Source organism: Musca vetustissima, unplaced genomic scaffold (genome assembly GCF_032173495.1).
Source record: "Musca vetustissima isolate MV318-11 ecotype Yass unplaced genomic scaffold, APGP_CSIRO_Mvet_v1 utg5221, whole genome shotgun sequence".
Taxonomy (NCBI): Eukaryota; Metazoa; Arthropoda; class Insecta; order Diptera; family Muscidae; genus Musca; species Musca vetustissima.
The window spans coordinates 53418-71560 of record NW_026880300.1 but is presented as its reverse complement, the minus strand read 5'-3'; the positions used below and the strand labels follow the sequence as shown (position 1 = coordinate 71560).

Genomic DNA, 18143 nt, shown 5'->3' with positions numbered 1-18143 from the left:
ATTCTTTAAAAAATCCACGCCTTGTAATAGTCCTTGAAAAAATATTCTTTAAAAAATCCAGGCCTTGTAATAGTCCTTGAAAAAATATTCTTTAAAAAATCCACGCCTTGTAATAGTCCTTAAAAAAATATTCTTTAAAAAATCCACGCCTTGTAATAGTCCTTGTAAAAATATTCTTTAAAAAATCCACGCCTTGTAATAGTCCTTAAAAAAATATTCTTCAAAAAATCCACACCTTGTAATGGTCCTTGAAAAAATATTCTTTAAAAAATTAACGCCTTGCAAAGGTCCTTGAAAAAATATTCTTTAAAAATCCAAGCCTAGTAATGGTCCTGAAAAAAATATTCTTTAAAAAATCCACGCCTTGTAATAGTCCTTGAAAAAATAATCCTAAAAAAATCCACGCCTTGTAATAGTCCTTGAAAAAATATTCTTTAAAAAATCCACGCCTTGTAATAGTCCTTGAAAAAATATTCTTTAAAAAATCCACGCCTTGTAATAGTCCTTGAAAAAATATTCTTTAAAAAATCCACGCCTTGTAATAGTCCTTGAAAAAATATTCTTTAAAAAATCCACGCCTTGTAATAGTCCTTGAAAAAATATTCTTTAAAAAATCCACGCCTTGTAATAGTCCTTGAAAAAATATTCTTTAAAAAATCCACGCCTTGTAATAGTCCTTGAAAAAATATTCTTTAAAAAATCCACGCCTTGTAATAGTCCTTGAAAAAATATTCTTTAAAAAATCCACGCCTTGTAATAGTCCTTGAAAAAATATTCTTTAAAAAATCCACACCTTGTAATAGTCCTTGAAAAAATATTCTTTAAAAAATCCACGCCTTGTAATAGTCATTGAAAAAATATTTTTTAAAAAATCCACGCCTTGTAATAGTCCTTGAAAAATTATTCTTTAAAAAATCCACGCCTTGTAATAGTCCTTGAAAAAATATTCTTTAAAAAATCCACGCCTTGTAAAAGTCCTTGAAAAAATATTTTTTAAAAAATCCACTCCTTGTAATAGTCCTTGAAAAAATATTTTTTAAAAAATCCACGCCTTGTAATAGTCCTTGAAAAATTATTCTTTAAAAAATCCACGCCTTGTAATAGTCCTTGAAAAAATATTCTTTAAAAAATCCACGCCTTGTAATAGTCCTTGAAAAAATATTCTTTATAAAAAACCACGCCTTTTAATAGTCCTTGGAAAAATATTCTTTAAAAAATCCACGCCTTGTAATAGTCCTTGAAAAAATATTCTTTAAAAAATCCACGCCTTGTAATAGTCCTTGAAAAAATATTCTTTAAAAAATCCACGCCTTGTAATGGTCCTTGAAAAAATATTCTTAAAAAAATTAACGCCTTGCAAAGGTCCTTGAAAAAATATTCTTTAAAAATCCAAGCCTAGTAATGGTCCTGAAAAAAATATTCTTTAAAAAATCCACGCCTTGTAATAGTCCTTGAAAAAATATTCTTTAAAAAATCCACGCCTTGTAATAGTCCTTGAAAAAATATTCTTTAAAAAATCCACGCCTTGTAATAGTCCTTTAAAAAAATATTCTTTAAAAAATCCACGCCTTGTAATAGTCCTTGTCCTTGTAATAGTCCTTGAAAAAATATTCTTTAAAAAATCCACGTCTTGTAATAGTCCTTGAAAAAATATTCTTTAAAAAATCCACGCCTTGTAATAGTCCTTAAAAAAATATTCTTTAAAAAATCCACGCCTTGTAATAGTCCTTGAAAAAATATTCTTTAAAAAATCCACACCTTGTAATGGTCCTTGAAAAAATATTCTTAAAAAAATTAACGCCTTGCAAAGGTCCTTGAAAAAATATTCTTTGAAAATCCAAGCCTAGTAATGGTCCTGAAAAAAATATTCTTTAAAAAATCCACGCCTTGTAATAGTCCTTGAAAAAATAATCTTTAAAAAATCCACGCCTTGTAAAGGTCTTTGAAAAAAATATTCTTTAAAAATCCACGCCTTGTAAAGGTCTTTGAAAAAATATTCTTTAAAAAATCGACGCCTTGTAAAGGTGCTTGAAAAAATATTCTTTAAAAATCCACGCCTAGTAATGGTCCTGAAAAAAATATTCTTTAATAATACATGTCTAGTAATGGTCCTTAAACAAAAAAAATCTTTAAAAAATGTGTTCTAAAAAGTGTATCATGATCAACATTTGTATGACATATGTCTTATTTTAGCTCGTGCTACATTCTGAAAATATCAAAATTAAAAACAAAAATACTTCAAGATTGCTGACACGATCCAAATGGTACATGACAGCTTTCGAATCTCAGAACAAAATTGTGCTATCACATTCATATTCTCAACTGAACCATTATCCATGGCAAAAAATGAATGAATTTTTTAAATGAACAAAAAAAAAAAAAATTCAACATGTTTTTTTTTATAATCCACGCTGCCACAATACAATTCAAAATAAAAAACGATGCATAAAAATATTATCCCCCCAAAAAACAAAAATTAAAAACAATTTGAGGTCATAAAAAATGAGGTGGCGCGCCTTTCTTCCGTTTCACTTTCAATGGAGATCGGTGATGATTTCTTTTCATTTTTTTCAGGTTTCTTATTCTAATCTTTTGTAATGGACCAACTGATCTTTAAGGCAAATGTGTGTTCCACGCATTTACCTTCGTAATCGTCATGAAATGAATGAAAGTGAAAATGTGAGGACGTCAGTTGATTTCTTTTATTCGATGATGGGTGAGCGAGCAATTGATCGAATGAAGCAGCGTGTCTGTTTGGATGGTCCTCTGGCTGTGTTCTCCAGAAGCACCCTTAACTATGTGAGTGTGTGGGGTGAACATCTTGTGCAACATCTGATCAATGGATGTGAGATGTGTGCGTTGATGGTGGTGTTGCATTCATTGTTGGAGGAGGAGGAGTATCTCTGATCAAAAGTAGAAGTGAAAGAAGAGCTCGTGGCACAAGCTGTTGAAAGTGAAAGGATCTGTTCTTGGGGTTTCGTTTTTTCATCTTTTGGTTGGTTTGTGGGTAGTTTCTTTTGTTGATCGTCTATTGTTTAGGCGTTTTTTTCCCCTAAGGATTTATTTGGAGTGGTAGGTAAGGTTTAACTTTTTTATGCGTACATATGTTGATATTATCGCGGAAATGTTTTCTCTTTTTATGAGCCTGTTGTTTTTTTTTAAATTTTTGTTGATGATCTTTCGTAGGGAAAGCAACAACAACATTTGTAAATTTGAATTGCTGAGGGTGCCTCATTTTTTTGCGCATATGCATGATTTTTTAAGGACTTCCTTTTTTGTTGGTTTCACTCTCTGATGGCATGTGGTATCTGGTTTTTTTTCTTTGGGTACTTAAAAAAATTTCTTTGTGTGACCCCCTGACAGAGATAGGTTGTGGTTGTGGTTACCCTCATTGGAATATGTTGGGGAGGACATGTTAATGGACTCTTTGTTTGTGTGGTTTCTGTTTTATTGGCACCTTGTCTCGAAATTCAGATTTACCTTCCTTTTTTTCGTTTGGGTCGTATGAAAAAAAAATGGCCGGATGTTTTCTTAATTTGGTAGAAAAATTAAAAGTTAAGAGCCCATTAAGGCTATGGTCGTTTGTCAATAGATATTTGAGAGGATGTGTTTTATTTTTTATAATGAATATAAATTTTTTAAAGATAAACAATGGACCAAATGGTCTTCTTCGACAGAAGGCCAAATACAGAAGGGAGCAGCAGAATATAATTTTCTATAGAAGATCCGAAAAGGTCGTTTTCTATAAAAGTGTCCATAGAAGAGCTTCTATCAGAGAGCAGAATGTCTTTTCTATAGAAGAACCCCTTCTGAGTTATTCACCCATCCCAAAAGGACTTCTTCTATATACGAGTCCAGATGGACTTCTTACAAATAGAAGAGCCCAGTAGGTCTTCTCATAAAAAGCGCCCAGTAGAATGGCAGAATTTTTTCTTCTCCATAGAAAAACAGAAGGTCTTCTTCTCCATAAAAGAGCAGAAAGTCTTCTTCCATAAAACACAGGAGGTCTTCTTTTCCCAGAAAAATTTGATGACCTCTTCCAGAGAAGCGGAGGAATTCTTCTACCATAGAAGTGCCCAGAAGGCATTCTTCTATAGAAGAGCCCATAGAACATTAGATCTTCTTCTCATGGAAGAGCAGAAGTTCTTCTTCCCATAGAAGAGAAGAAGGTCATCTTTATTAGAAGAACAGAAAAGAAGACCTTTTGGTCTTCTATAAAAGAAGACCCTTTGGTCTTCTATAAAAGAAGACCCTTTGGTCTTCTATAAAAGAAGACCTTTTGGTCTTCTATAAAAGAAGACCTTTTGGTCGTCTATAAAAAAAGACCTTTTGGTCTTCTATAAAAGAAGGCTTTTTGGTCTTCTATAAAGGAAGACCTTTTGGTCTTCTATAAAAGAAGACCTTTTGGTCTTCTATAAAAGAAGACCTTTTGGTCTTCTATAAAAGAAGACCTTTTGGTCTTTTATAAAAGAATAACTTTCGGTCTTCTCTAAAAAGAACGCATTTGGTTTTCTATAGAAGACGAAAAGGTCTTCTTCTATAGAAGACCATTATTTATTTTTGATAGAAAACCAAAAGTTTTTCTTTCATATGAGAGTAAAAAGTCTTCTTCCATAGAAGAGCAGAAGGTGTTCTTCCATAGAAGAGCAGTAGGTCTTCTTCCATAGAAGACCTCAGAAGTTATTCTTCCATAGAAGAGCAGAAGGTTTTCATCCATAGAAGAGCAGAAGTTCTCTTTCCATTGAAGATCTTCTTCTTTCACAGAAGATCAGAAGGTCTTCTTCTTCTATAGAAGAGCAGAAGGTTTTCTTTTCCATAGAAGAACAAATTGTCTTATTCTCCATAGAATAACATAAGGCTTTCTTCTTTCATAGAAGACCAGAAGGTCTTCTTCTATAGAAGAACAGAAGGTATTCTTTTATGGAAGTGCAGAAGGTCTATTTCTGCAGAGAAGAGCAGAATGTCTTCTTTTACATAGAAGAACAGAAGGTTTTCTTCTCCATACTTTTATGGAAGTGCAGAAGGTTCTTCTTTCTGCATTCTTCTTCCAGAAGAGCAGAAGGTCTTCTTTTACATTTTATGGAATATCAGAAGGCCTTCTTCTCCATAGAAGAGCAGAAGGTTTATTCTCCATAGAAGAGCAGAAGGTTTCCTTCCCCATAGAAGAGCAGAAAATCTTCTTAACCATAGAAGAGCAGAAGGTCTTCTTGTTCCATAAAAGGACAAGCTCCCCAGAGGAGCTGGCGTTTCTACCAGAGGACCGCAATAATAGAAGTGACCAGAAGGTTTTCTTCCATAAAAGACCAGATGGCCAGAAGGCATTTTTCAGGAGACCAACAGGTTTTCTTCTATAGAAGACTAGAAGGTCTTAAATTTAAAGGGTTAGAAGGTTTTCTTTTACAAAGGACTGGAAAAGCTATTTGAATAGAAGACATGATTTATATCTCCTGCAAATGGCATATGGGTCTTTTTAAGATTCAAGTTCTATGAAAGAAAAGTAGATATTTTTCTGTTGAAGACCTGTGGGTCGTTTTATATACATTTTTATTTTAGTTCTATGAAAGAAAAGTTGCTATTTTCCTGTTGAAAACCTGTGGGTCTTTTTATATAAATCCTTACTTCCCATCCTGCCAAACTATCCCAACTAAAATGCAAATATGTGAAAGGTTATTGGCCAAGTCAGTCAGTCATATGTGTATCCACACGAGCCTGGGAGTAGGTGTTTTGTATCCCATATAAGGACGCGCGCACAATACTTTCACTTTCAAATGACCAGATAGATACCAATACTAGCACACACACACTGACAAACATATCCCGCAAACTTTGGTTGGGGGTTGAGAAAAATCCGCCCATGGCCGGGTATAAGAAAATAATAATATTTTTAGTAAACAACAAAGCGAATTGGGATATCCCCCCCAAAGAAACACGTGTGAATGTTGTATTCATATACGCACACACTTGAAACTGACGTATGTGTCACACTCGTGACGTACACTTGGCGCGAGCGACAAAACCGTTGTGATAGTTTTCGTGATAGTTACTGGAACCTAGCGGAATTTTCTGTTCGCCCAATACTTAGTTATGGTAATATATTAGTTCTGAAACACTATTTCTGTTAGTTATAGTTTTAGTCGTCATTACTAAATATGATGGAGGAGTGGATGGAGGCGTATGTTTGTGTAGTGTAGGGTATGAGTTGAGATGTATAAATATTTTATATTTTTCTTTCTGCTGTTGCTTTTAATGTGTGTGGAAAGAGTATTTTTCTTTTTGGGAGCCTCATACATTTTGTTGTGTATAGTTGTGGGGAAAGTTCTTAAACAGTAGGAAAAGAGTTGTTGTGAGCATACGCATGGGTTTTTTTAGTAAGGGATGAAGTTGTTATGTAGAACAAATACATCGATGTGAGATAGTTTTTACTAACATAATATGGATTGGGCTTAAAAAAAGGAATGGGGACATAAAGCTACTGCTTTTCATATTTTCGCAATTGAGAGCTCGAAATAACAAAGTACATAAAATTCGGTGGAAAAATCATTAAAATACGGAAAATGGGGGTACCGTAATATGGCAGTTATTTTTAAACATGAACATACGTTGCCTATATTAAGCTGTTAAAATTTTTTTGGTTGGGGAAAACTCTATTATACAGCCATCTGTACTGATAGTTTTTCTCGTAAAGAATCGATCAAACAATATCAGATTTAAGTTCGTTGGAAGGGTGACATTTCGCAGTTTTTGTTTGGTGCATTCAGTTGTGAGTTACATGGTACAATTCGGTACATTTTACAGATTTTCTTTCACAAAGGCGAAAATGCAAGCCATGCGGCTGAAGTTGCGAATGGTGTTTATGGTTCCGATACTGTGACAGCCAATTTTGGTTTCGTAGATTCCGTTCAGGAATTTTTGATGTTAAAGATGCACCTCGCACAGGTAGGCCGGTCGTCGAAAATGTCGATAACATCGATCAGGAAAATCGACCACAACTGTTTTAAACCATAAAAAATGGATTTCCTTTTCCCAACCTGATATGTTCAAAATTGAAATAAATAATGAATGTATTTGGACTTACTGAGTAGTTCAAAACATGTCGCTGAGCAATATGTATTACGCAAACACGGAATGATTTAAGATGTACAAAAATTGTAGTGTAGATAAAAAAATCAATCCCCAGTTAGGGATTTCCTCTACCATTATAAGCTTTAAGATTTTTGGAGTATCATTCGGTTCAAGATTTTTATAACATTGACCACACTGTGGTACAGGACATGGACAGACTCATGGTGATTTTTGAGGATATGCATAGAATTTCTTTTTGAGGCGAGTTATGCCTGTCCGTCTGTGTGTCCATGTAGGATTATAAACAAAGTGCAGGTCGCATTTATGATACGAATGAGATTTATTTGACGCAAAGATCCTATTAGAGAAAATGGGTTCATATTTAAATAAACATCTGATATATATTTCGTGCAAATCGATATAAATGAAACACCAAGGACACTCGGCCTATTTTACCTAAATGCTGCGACGAAAATTTGCCGACTGACTTCATGAAAATTGTTCACCAAATAATCAACTTGTATCCGATTGATATTAAATTTTGCACAGTATGCTGTGCTGCAGCATACCGAATAACGTGTGTTGTTCTAGATTGACATAATTTTGTCCGATTCATATAAATACACAGCAAAGACTCTAAGTCTGTCCGATTGAAATTAAATTTTGCATGGATTACCACCATATGACATGTGTATGCCGAGATTGAAGTCGGTACACGTATATGTACAGATCACTTTTCTAATTTCGTCCGATTTAATGTTAATGGTCCTTCAAAAATGATACGTTTGTTACAATATCAAGTAAAGAAGGTGTCAGTCGTTGTCGCCGAAGGTACCAGAACGTGAGGGCAGACGGGTCCCTCATTCGATCTATACTTCGTAAAGAAAATTGGTTGGGAAAACGTTCGACTGATATTGGATTTCAAGATATTGAAAATGTTGACCATTTTGTGGGGGACGTACAAAAAGAAGTGGACCAATTGGTCCCATCTTGGGACATGATCTAGGCTTGATTAAGATAATAAGTTGCACAAATATTTTTGACCATTTGTGGGGAGGTAATGGAAGGAGTGGACCAGTGGATCTTCGGACTGGATCTAGGTTTGGTAAAGATAATAAGTTTTGCAAAGTTTGGTTGAAGTCGGACAGACCGTTCGCATGATATAATAAAACTAATTTTCAGCAAAATTTTTAACATTTTGTGTGAGAGGTACCAGAAGGAGTAAACCGATATAACTGATATCATAGAGCATAAACTATTTTTGGAAGAAATATTACGATGTGCAAAGTTTGGATGAAATCGGTTACTCCTTTCGAGATTTATCGTGCATATCAGCCAGCCAGAGAGACGTACATTCGTATATCAACTCCAAATGGTCTGAAATGGATTTGTTTCAAAGAATTTGGGTCTACAACTAATATTTCGGTGATGCACATTTTTGTCATATAATTTTTTTTGGGTATAAAAATCTTACTCGGTCGATTGCCATTTTGGGCTCATCGCATAGATCCATAATTCGTCGTATGCAATGGGCTAAGGTGACAAACGTTGGTCGAGTAAAACTTGGGTCGTTTCGGATCGTATATATAAATATAAAAAGGTTGGTGTTCATCGACTCACTTTTGTTGCGATAGTTCACGTCGAAAGCTGTGAAAAATTATTGTAGGAAAAAATTGTTTATGGTAAAAAATTTCCAACATTCCCATGGAAATTTTAGATGGTGCTATTCAACACTTGGTGTTACCATCCGTTTAATATTTGAATTGTCAACTCTTTTGCGCTGTGTGGATGGACATTTCAAATCCATCTACAAATTTTCCGAAGCGTATTTCGTCTTAGAACCCAAGTCTAACATCTATATTTTTATTACATCACGTTTTTATATATTCATTTGCGAGTATATTAAGAATTCCGGAAGTTCAGGATAAAAATACATTTAAGAAAATTTAATTTTTAAATACCATTTGAACCCAAAACCAGTGAGTGGAGCAGTATAGTCCCACGGGGCTGACCATATGATACCCTATGCCACTGAACCTTAACTGTATCTATATTCAGAATTTGGGCAAACAAAGACCTTGTCTTTGACATATGAATTTTTGTATTTAAGGGAACCCCACCCATTCTCTATTTTAATTTTTCAAGATTTTCAATGGGCTGGTAAATGAATACCAATGCTTGTTAAGGTTTGTAACTATGCACATATATATTTGAAGATTGAAAAGAGAAGAAAAATATTTTACAAAAAATGTTTGTTATTGTTTTGTTGTTGTTTTTTGTAATTAAAGAAAAGTCCATATTTTTGATGGCGGGCATGATAACTCCTCACTGGAACATCGGAATCCGAAAATTCTAACGGTGTTAGAAAGAGTACATGTCTGGCTCTCGTATGAACTAGGATTATTGACTTCGCTCTAAAATTAACAAAATGGCGGACCTTTGAAAAAATATTTTTGGAAAATCGCCGATTTTTGACCAAAACCCAAGTTAAAAAATAAGGAAGATCTTCACCCATTGGCTTTATCCTAGTTCATACGATAGCTATACACTCACAGAGAAACGTGTCCACTTAGGATATTTAACTTGTGGCATTGAAACCGTTGTCGCCATGCTCTTAGTTTAGTAAAAACTCTACTATACCGCATTACTCGAACTTACTCTACTTTCAAAACAACGTTTTAAATGCATATTATACGATGTTTGGGAACAGGATTCGGTTATGGATTATGATTTTAAACAAAAATATTCCTATAGTTTTAAGTCGAATGTTTAAAATGTTCTTCAAAATAGGGAATATTGCTTAAAATTGCATTCCTATTAACATGGACAAATTGCGATTCATATAGATTATTTATTTGACTTGAAGTTGGAAAAAAATATATAAACTTGTGAAAAACAAACATAACAAATATTTATACTTGATTGCCAATAGATTTTATACCCTATGTAGAAAATTTAATTTTTCGACAATACTGCAATTTTATTACTGCTTTAATTTTACCATATTTCAGGAATAACACACAGATTATAAAATGTACCCACCCCCGACAATAATACACAAGTTACATTAACGTAAACTAAATTAGGAAAAACAAAATAAACGCTTACCATATATTCTGTTGACCATGTAATTATTTGTTAACACAAGTCATAATCCTGAGCTCCCAATACCACTAACATGTTAAATATTAAGAAAAAACAACAAAGACATCTCATTCTATATTCTAAGGCAAAGGGGCATACAAATGATTGGAACTAAGCAGAAACTTGAAAGGTGATGTCAGCTATAGAAACACTAAACCTTTATACCCCACCCATCTTTTTCCACCTGAGATTACTTTGTGGGACAGGTGAAGCTCACATGAAATATAAAAAAAGTTTTTACCTTTTTCTCCAATTAAGAAAAAGATAAGGTATAGCGATAAAGACTGCATAATTTACCTGTATGGAATAGGCTAGCAGAATTTCAAGATGGACTATTTTACATCTCACCTACATCAAATGGAAATTTACATTGAAATACCGCCATATTTTTGTAGATAAAAAAAAAACAAAAATGACAAAAATATTTATTACAACAGCATAAAAGGGGATCCAAAAACAAAAATAGAAAACAATAAATTTTTACACTTCCTGGGGCATTTATTTTGTGTCGTTTTTATTCTTATTGTTCGGATTCCACCACCTCCTACACAAGCATGGGAACAATGTGTTATACGGGTGGCATTTATCTCCCTCTACGGTGTGTGTCATAAAATTGGTGGGTGGCAGTTTTGTTAGAGGTTTGTTTCTCTATCCAATTCTCCACATAATAGAAGTTTGCTTTGTCCTATTGTGTTTGTTGTCTTTGTTAGGAGGGTATTTGATGAGCTTTTTTTAGTTTTATGTCAGCTTGCTTGTCCGTCTGTCGTTAGAAATTTCTAATCAAACTTCGTGATAGGAATTTTGATATTAGAAAGTATCAGGTAACCATAACGCCACTGCAAGTATGCTCTGGCATTAGAACATTTGAAACATGTGCACTCTCACACCAACCTGCATACATACAATATTTATGAAAGAAATATTCCAGCTACCCATCCACCCACATACTTGGTGTTGGTGGATGAAAAGTAAGATGTTAATGGATACATGCACTCAACATTGTATGGTGTTGTAGAGACACAGTCACCAATGCATATCATGAGAGCATTTATGTATTAGGTTGTTTTGAGGGTTGAAAAAATCACAACCTACAATGTGTGGGGTATGATGGGATTTGTCTCGTATGATGCAGAGTCATGCGAGTATGCATATGTATATTAAACAGTATATGTTGTAGTATCCCCATGCTTAGATATGTACATGTGTTGTAGCATGTTTTTATATGATCTCATAGGGTTGCAGTACTCTGCTAGGAATCCTAAAAAGTCAACATAACACTCTAAATTTTTAGGAAATTTTCGAACATTTTAATGAATTAAAAAAATGCCAATTTACTACCGATTTGGTTCAGCTATGGATGAATAAATGTATGTAGGACTATTACCATTAAAATTTCCAAGGCAGTGGGAAATACTTGAAAATACCAACATATTTATCCTAATATTAGGTTGGAGAAAAAGAAATCCATTATTGTTTCAGCAGATGGCTGTACTGATAGATTTCAGGTAAAGTATCGATCAAACAATTTCAGATTTATGCTCGTTGGAAGGGTGACATTTCGCAGTAAAACAAAAATATTTTGCTGTTTTTTGTTTTGGTACATTGTGAGTTACAGGGTGTTGAAAATGGAAGTGAACAAAGAGAAAATTCGGTAAATTTTACAGTTGTTTCTTTGACAAAGGCGAAAATTCAAGGTTCCGATACAGTAACAGTCAATTATGTGTAATTTTGGTTTCGTAGATTCCGTTCAGGAATTTTTGATGTTAAAGATGCACCTAGCACAGGTATGTCGGTCGTCAAAAAATGTCCATAAAATCGGAGAAATGATCGAAGTTGACCGGCATGTTAGCAATCGTAACATCGTCCAGTAGCTAAAAATCTACCATAAAACCATTTATAATTGACCAGAAACGGCCAGAATTGTCCAACAGTAGAGGTGTCGTTTTCCCCCAGGACAACGCTAGGCCACACACATCTACAGTGACTCGCCAGAAACTTCGGGAGCTTGGTTGGGAAGTTATAATGCATCCGTCATACAGTCCGGACTTGGCACCAAGCGATTATCATATTTTTCTTGCATTGCAAATTTTCATTCATGGTATCTAGGGAGGATTGTGAAAATCGACTAGTACTTTTAGTAGGTGAGAATTGAGGTAGCTTTAAAAATCGTACTTATGTGTATGAAAGGTACTAAAAAGCAGTAAATTTGGTACAAGTTGGATTTAGGTAAACAGATAAAGCTATAAGCTTTGAAATTCGGAAATAATATTAATGTTGGAGTGTAGGATTGAGGTAGTTTAGAAAATTGGTAATTATGGATAGGAAAAATACTAAATGGTTCAAAATTTAGTATATTTTGGATATTTTGTCAACGGATAGAGCTGAAAACCTAAAATTTAGACTTAAGATTACTGTTTTGAAAATTCGTATTTATGTGTAAGCAAAGTACTAAACGACACTATAATTGGATAAGTTTGGATTTGGCTAAACGGAGAGAGCTGGAAACCTTATATTTAGAATTCCGAATTGAGATATTGAAGTATATTACTGATGTGTACGAAATGGTACTATATTTTGTACAACGTGATTATGTGTGAACGCATAGAGCTGGACTCCAGAATTTAGGAAATAATATTATTATTGGAGTGTAGGATTGGTGTAGTTTAGTAAATTCTTCCCCATAAGGTCCTTAAAGAGGTCCCGGTTTTTTTTTTTAAATTTTCTATCTACACCATATGTTGGACATCAAAAATACCTAAAATCGATCGAGCCTTCCAGGAGACCAAACTACAGATACTCAGGTTGGGCTAGTACCTTGATCTCGAAACTTGAGTCAAGGTACGAATAATTTTGGGTAGGGAGCTTCACTGTACATTTTGCTGAAAGGCAGACGAATCTGGCGGAGGTTTAATATGAACATTGATATTTTTTCTAAAATCTGTGCCTTTATATGATCTTAAATACAAAATGTTAGATTTTTTTTCGACAAAAATTTTTTTTGTCACTGAAAGGGTTAAGAACTCATAATACTGAATTAAAGCCAATTCGGATGAAAAAAATTGTTCAACATCCCCAAAATACCCTATTTGGTAGTGTAATGTTGTATGGGACCTACCCCAAAAATTAGTCAATATTAATAATGCTTAGCATTGAGAACCCAAAATATCAAATTACAGCCTATTCGGTTAATAACGTGCTAAACAACCCCAAAATATCGAACCACGAAGCATGGGCCCATTTTAATAATTTTTGGTTTGAAGGTTCGCTATATACTGAGAACTCAAAATACCAGATTACCCTCCACCATAAGGTATAAAAAGTTTGGCCCAGCGGAGCTAATAACATTATCATGTTATATTACGATTTCATCCGCCGAAATAGCTCAGTTGGGAGAGCGTTAGACTGAAGATCTAAAGGTCCCCGGTTCAATCCCGGGTTTCGGCAGTACATAATTTTTAAAGTACAAAGAAGCCATGGAAATTGCTTCATAATGGAAGAAAGAAATATTATCCTGATAAAAATATCAAAATTCGGTTTCAATTGGTATAGCTGATGACCCTATACTCCACAAACCTTGATCCTTAAAGTAAGCAGAATAGGACTGGCGGGTGCCAAAAACCGGTATAAACCTTCAGATTTGCTATCACTTGGAATTCTACTTTCTGCGGAGCAAAATTATTAATCTGGCGACCATTTAGTTTTACCATGCATACCTCCCATAGCCGGCCACATAATTCGATATAATTAATATTAAACGTGATCATAGTGTAACTTCATATTTTTACCGAATTGGGGGTCGATTTTTTAATGTAACGAACATAAGTCCGCAAAAAGTTTGAATGAAATTAGTTGCAATTTTATATTTTGGATTACCATTTGGTCAGAAAATCTCCCCTTCAAAAATGATCAATATTGGATGATATATTGGACCAATATTCGTGGTAGCACGGATTAAAGGGTTCATTCGCTATTTAGACTCCAAAATGACTGTAACTGTGTATGTTGAATCCCAATTCAACTTTTCTACAGAACATTTTCAATATAAAGGCGGGATCACATGATTGCCGCAATGCGCCAATTATTGGTGCATTTTATATGCCAATCGTGTGATTGCACAATTTATTGTCCAATGCGACAATCAAAAATAAATTGTGCTGATTTGCGGCAATCAAATACAACTCTGGTACGACAATCGTGTGAACTGTTAATAGACAACCTTGCGCAAATTTAAAGTTGAAAAATGCGTCAATATTTATTGTTTTCTAGTGCGTCAATCAAAGAAGACAATACGCGTCAATAACCTGATTTTTTTTAAATAATATTTTTTCTTGTGTTTGTACCGTCAACATTTCTTTGTCGTAAGTAAAGTAAAGTTAATTTAAATTGTTGTATTTGCTATAATTATGTTCATATTATGTATTTGTAGCTTTAATATGGAATTCGGTGATTGCATTGTATACGAAAATTCAGCTGACCCACGTACCCAGCTGACCCACTCTCTGACCCACGTACTTCTATTTACTTTTTTTTTCTTTTCTTTCCTTTCATTTTTCTCATCGTCAAATGCACACACCATAATTATAGCTGCTGCAATTTTCTTTTTTTTTAAAGAACACATCTTAATAAAACAAATTTTTAAATGCTTTAACATTTTTAATAAACAAACTTTGACACATAGCAGCTGCTTCTGATATTTGCCGTGTAGTAGAACAATCGTGTGACTGAAGTTGGACAATAATTGTCACTTGATGGTTTTGAGACAATATGCGGCAATCAAATTTATGAAAAGTTGGACAATCATGTGACCGCAGAGAATTTGATTGTGACAATTTATTTATTGTAGTAAAACTTTGGACAATAAAAATTGGTTTAAATTGGCGCATTGCGACAATCATGTGATCCCACCTTAAGTCCAGATTTCTACATAGTTCCAATGCAAAAGTCAAGTGTCATGTTCACGTTCCTAGAAAAATTTTCAAATATGCATAAAAAGTTTGACCCGAATAGATTTCTGGTTTTTGGAGAATTAACAATTATCATTAGCCGAAATAGCTCAGTTGGGAGAGCGTTAGACTGAAGATCTAAAGGTCCCCGGTTCAATCCCGGGTTTCGGCAGAATACAATTTTTTAATATTATTCTCGAAACAAAAGTGCAGTTCATAAAATAAACTCAAACAACAAATATTCATACATACACATAAAAGAGATAGTTTTAAAATTCCATAGCATATACATTCCGACTTTCGAACAACCCCTAAACAAATATACGCTAAATGTTATCAAATATAACCCCTACTATTTGATGAAAACAGGAGCCAAGAATAAATTAGAAAGTCGTCGTAAGGTTAGCAAGCCAACAAAAATAAATTTCTAATCAACTAGGAGGGGAGATTAACAAACAAATCGATATTAGAGAAAAACATTAATCCCAATAACAAGTATTCACATTCCTTATGGAATACTTTTAACCCCTGTGGAAGTTAACGAAAAAAGCGCTTAGATTTATTTGAAGAATACCGACATTAGGCCAACAGGAAAAAATGCCTGTAGGCCAAAAGTTATCAAGGAGAGGATAAAATAAATATAAGGAAATGCTTTACATTCCAATGAATTCAATAAAAATACGATATGGAATGTGAGACAAGGTACTTGAACTTGATGGCCTTCCGCCACAAGTAACTTAAAGGCCACCCACCCTGACCTCTGTAATAAAAGTCTAGTCTACATTTTCCACTGTAATTTTTGCACGTAATAGTCGTAATGTTAAAAAATAAAAATGTCGTCAACACAATGGGAAAATAAATGACTCAACATCAACATACAAAACAGTTTTTCATTAGGTTAACAGAATTGCAAGGCGGTCGAAACCGGGCTAACGTTTTCTATGGAAGGGTGGATAATAAAAACAACAAGCGAAATATGTGAAACCCACAAACACTTTTTGTTGCTGGTGGTAGGTTGTCGTTCCATTCCTCTTGAATATTGATTGGTATGCTTTCTCCAATGGATTGTCTAGTGTAGAGATTTTTTTCGGGGCGGTTGAATTTGGGCTTTGGTGTTGCATGGATGACGTGGAAACGAAATTTTGTTATTGGGCTTTTTATTGGATTGTTATTGTCGTGCTTTGTTGTTGTTGTTGCATAGTTGAATTTTTAACATTCTATACTCGACGGAAGTATTTATTTTAGTATTTGTAGCAAATTCCATTTCCGGTTTTTGCTTACGATTTTTTCTGTTAGCTTATTAAACGGAAATTCGTTAGTTCCGCAAACGAATTCCATTGTTTGACAAACTACTATTTGTCTTTCATTTTCATTTTAAGTTCCTCCAACTTGTTTAAAGTTCGTGTTTTTTGTGTCGAATTTTTAAGATGAAAAATTTCAAGATTCTGTTGAAAATTTCTTTAGTCCTGTTACTTTGAAAATTTTTGGTTCGAATGAAATTCTTGTCGAATAAATAGATATATAGATGTGTATTCAGATGAGCATTCCATTACATTTGAAGTATACGAAAAGGTAGCAGTCTGTAAATTAGGTCAAGAAAGCCAAACCCCTTAAGTGTTTATAGCTCCAAAATGTTTGTCCTTATATAAAAATAAATGACCGCAAATAATCTCCAACTTTGCATCGAGAATTCTTTAAGGTATAAAAGTTCTTGGAAAATACAAAAGAAGCACAGAAGGCAAAGTTTGTCATAGGTCAGAGTTATGGAGTGGTGGCATTTTTGCCGGTAAATCTGTAGTTCAGGACAGCTTTTTATTTATCTTTTATACATTATATTATTTTTGAGATGGTATATTTTCAGCCAAATCAAATGAGAAATCTTATTGTCGAGCTTGATGCTCTTGTATGTAGATTCCTTGAACCGTAAAAAAAGTACGAGAAGATTTTCTTTACATTTAAGGGGACCCCCCATTCTCGGGGTCAAAATTTTTTTGATTTAATTAGAATCTACACTAATTCAAGAACCGTAAAAATTTCAATTGAAAATCTCAGAAGATTTTTTGTGTCAGCATCACATTTAAACATTGTACAAAAATGTAGCTCAGAAACTTGGACATTCAAAAACCTAAAATCGATAATATTATATATGGGGTTGAATATAATAAAAAATGGGGCGTGCTTTTTGTAGAAACATTAACAAATAAAAATGTTTTCTGAATATTGTTATCACAGCCAATTACGTTTCAACGCGAGTCTGAAATCATCGGTTTTAGCCGTATTTTCCAGATTTTGGGGAGATAATTTTCAATATATGTCGATGTGTCGACATACTTCCATCAAAAACACGACCCACACTCAAAATTTTGAGGGCTTAGCCGCATTTGCCTACCAAAGTGACTGTAATGGCATATATACTCTCATATACATTTCCTCGAAAGTATGGTCCCGTAAAACGCCTACAAAGGGACTGTATCTTTATATGGGGGCTATATACAAATATCAACCAATATTTATAAATTTTGGTAAGAAGACAACTAAAAATATAAAATAACAGCCAACTCCGCAGAAAAACACACCTGAAATCCTCATAAACAATAAGGAAAAATGCAGCTGAGGTTACAGCGGGACCTCTGTATGTAACATTGATCTATTTTTTTTTTACCAAAAACCTGAAATGCCAAATCTTTGGCTGTAAAAACCCGAAATTTTGCATGACCTTTTTATGTTTTATATCAAGATATGGACTTTCAAAACTCTAAAACTTTAAATGAGAGCCTGTAGAAAATGCGTCAAAAACCTTCAAAATATTGAAAATTGGGCGGAACTTTTATATGGGGAATATGTGTTAATAATTTTCTGCATATATGTATGCCAGTTTCCTAAAACCCGATATGAAATATGCCAAAAACTTTAAAAGTACCGAAAAAATGGATGGTATTGTTACATAATGGAAATGGATGGAAATGCCTAAATCGACATAAGTTATTATTATAG

The 18143-nt window shown here is 33.9% G+C and overlaps 2 non-coding genes across 2 annotated transcripts; both read left to right on the top strand.

The window, feature by feature from the left end:
- Window positions 1-13577: 13577 nt before the first annotated feature.
- Window positions 13578-13650, top strand: Trnaf-gaa (transfer RNA phenylalanine (anticodon GAA)). The gene has a single exon. It is a non-coding gene; the product is annotated as a tRNA-Phe (tRNA).
- Window positions 13651-15248: 1598 nt separating this feature from the next.
- Trnaf-gaa (transfer RNA phenylalanine (anticodon GAA)) lies at window positions 15249-15321 on the top strand. The gene has a single exon. It is a non-coding gene; the product is annotated as a tRNA-Phe (tRNA).
- The last annotated feature ends 2822 nt before the right edge of the window (window positions 15322-18143 follow it).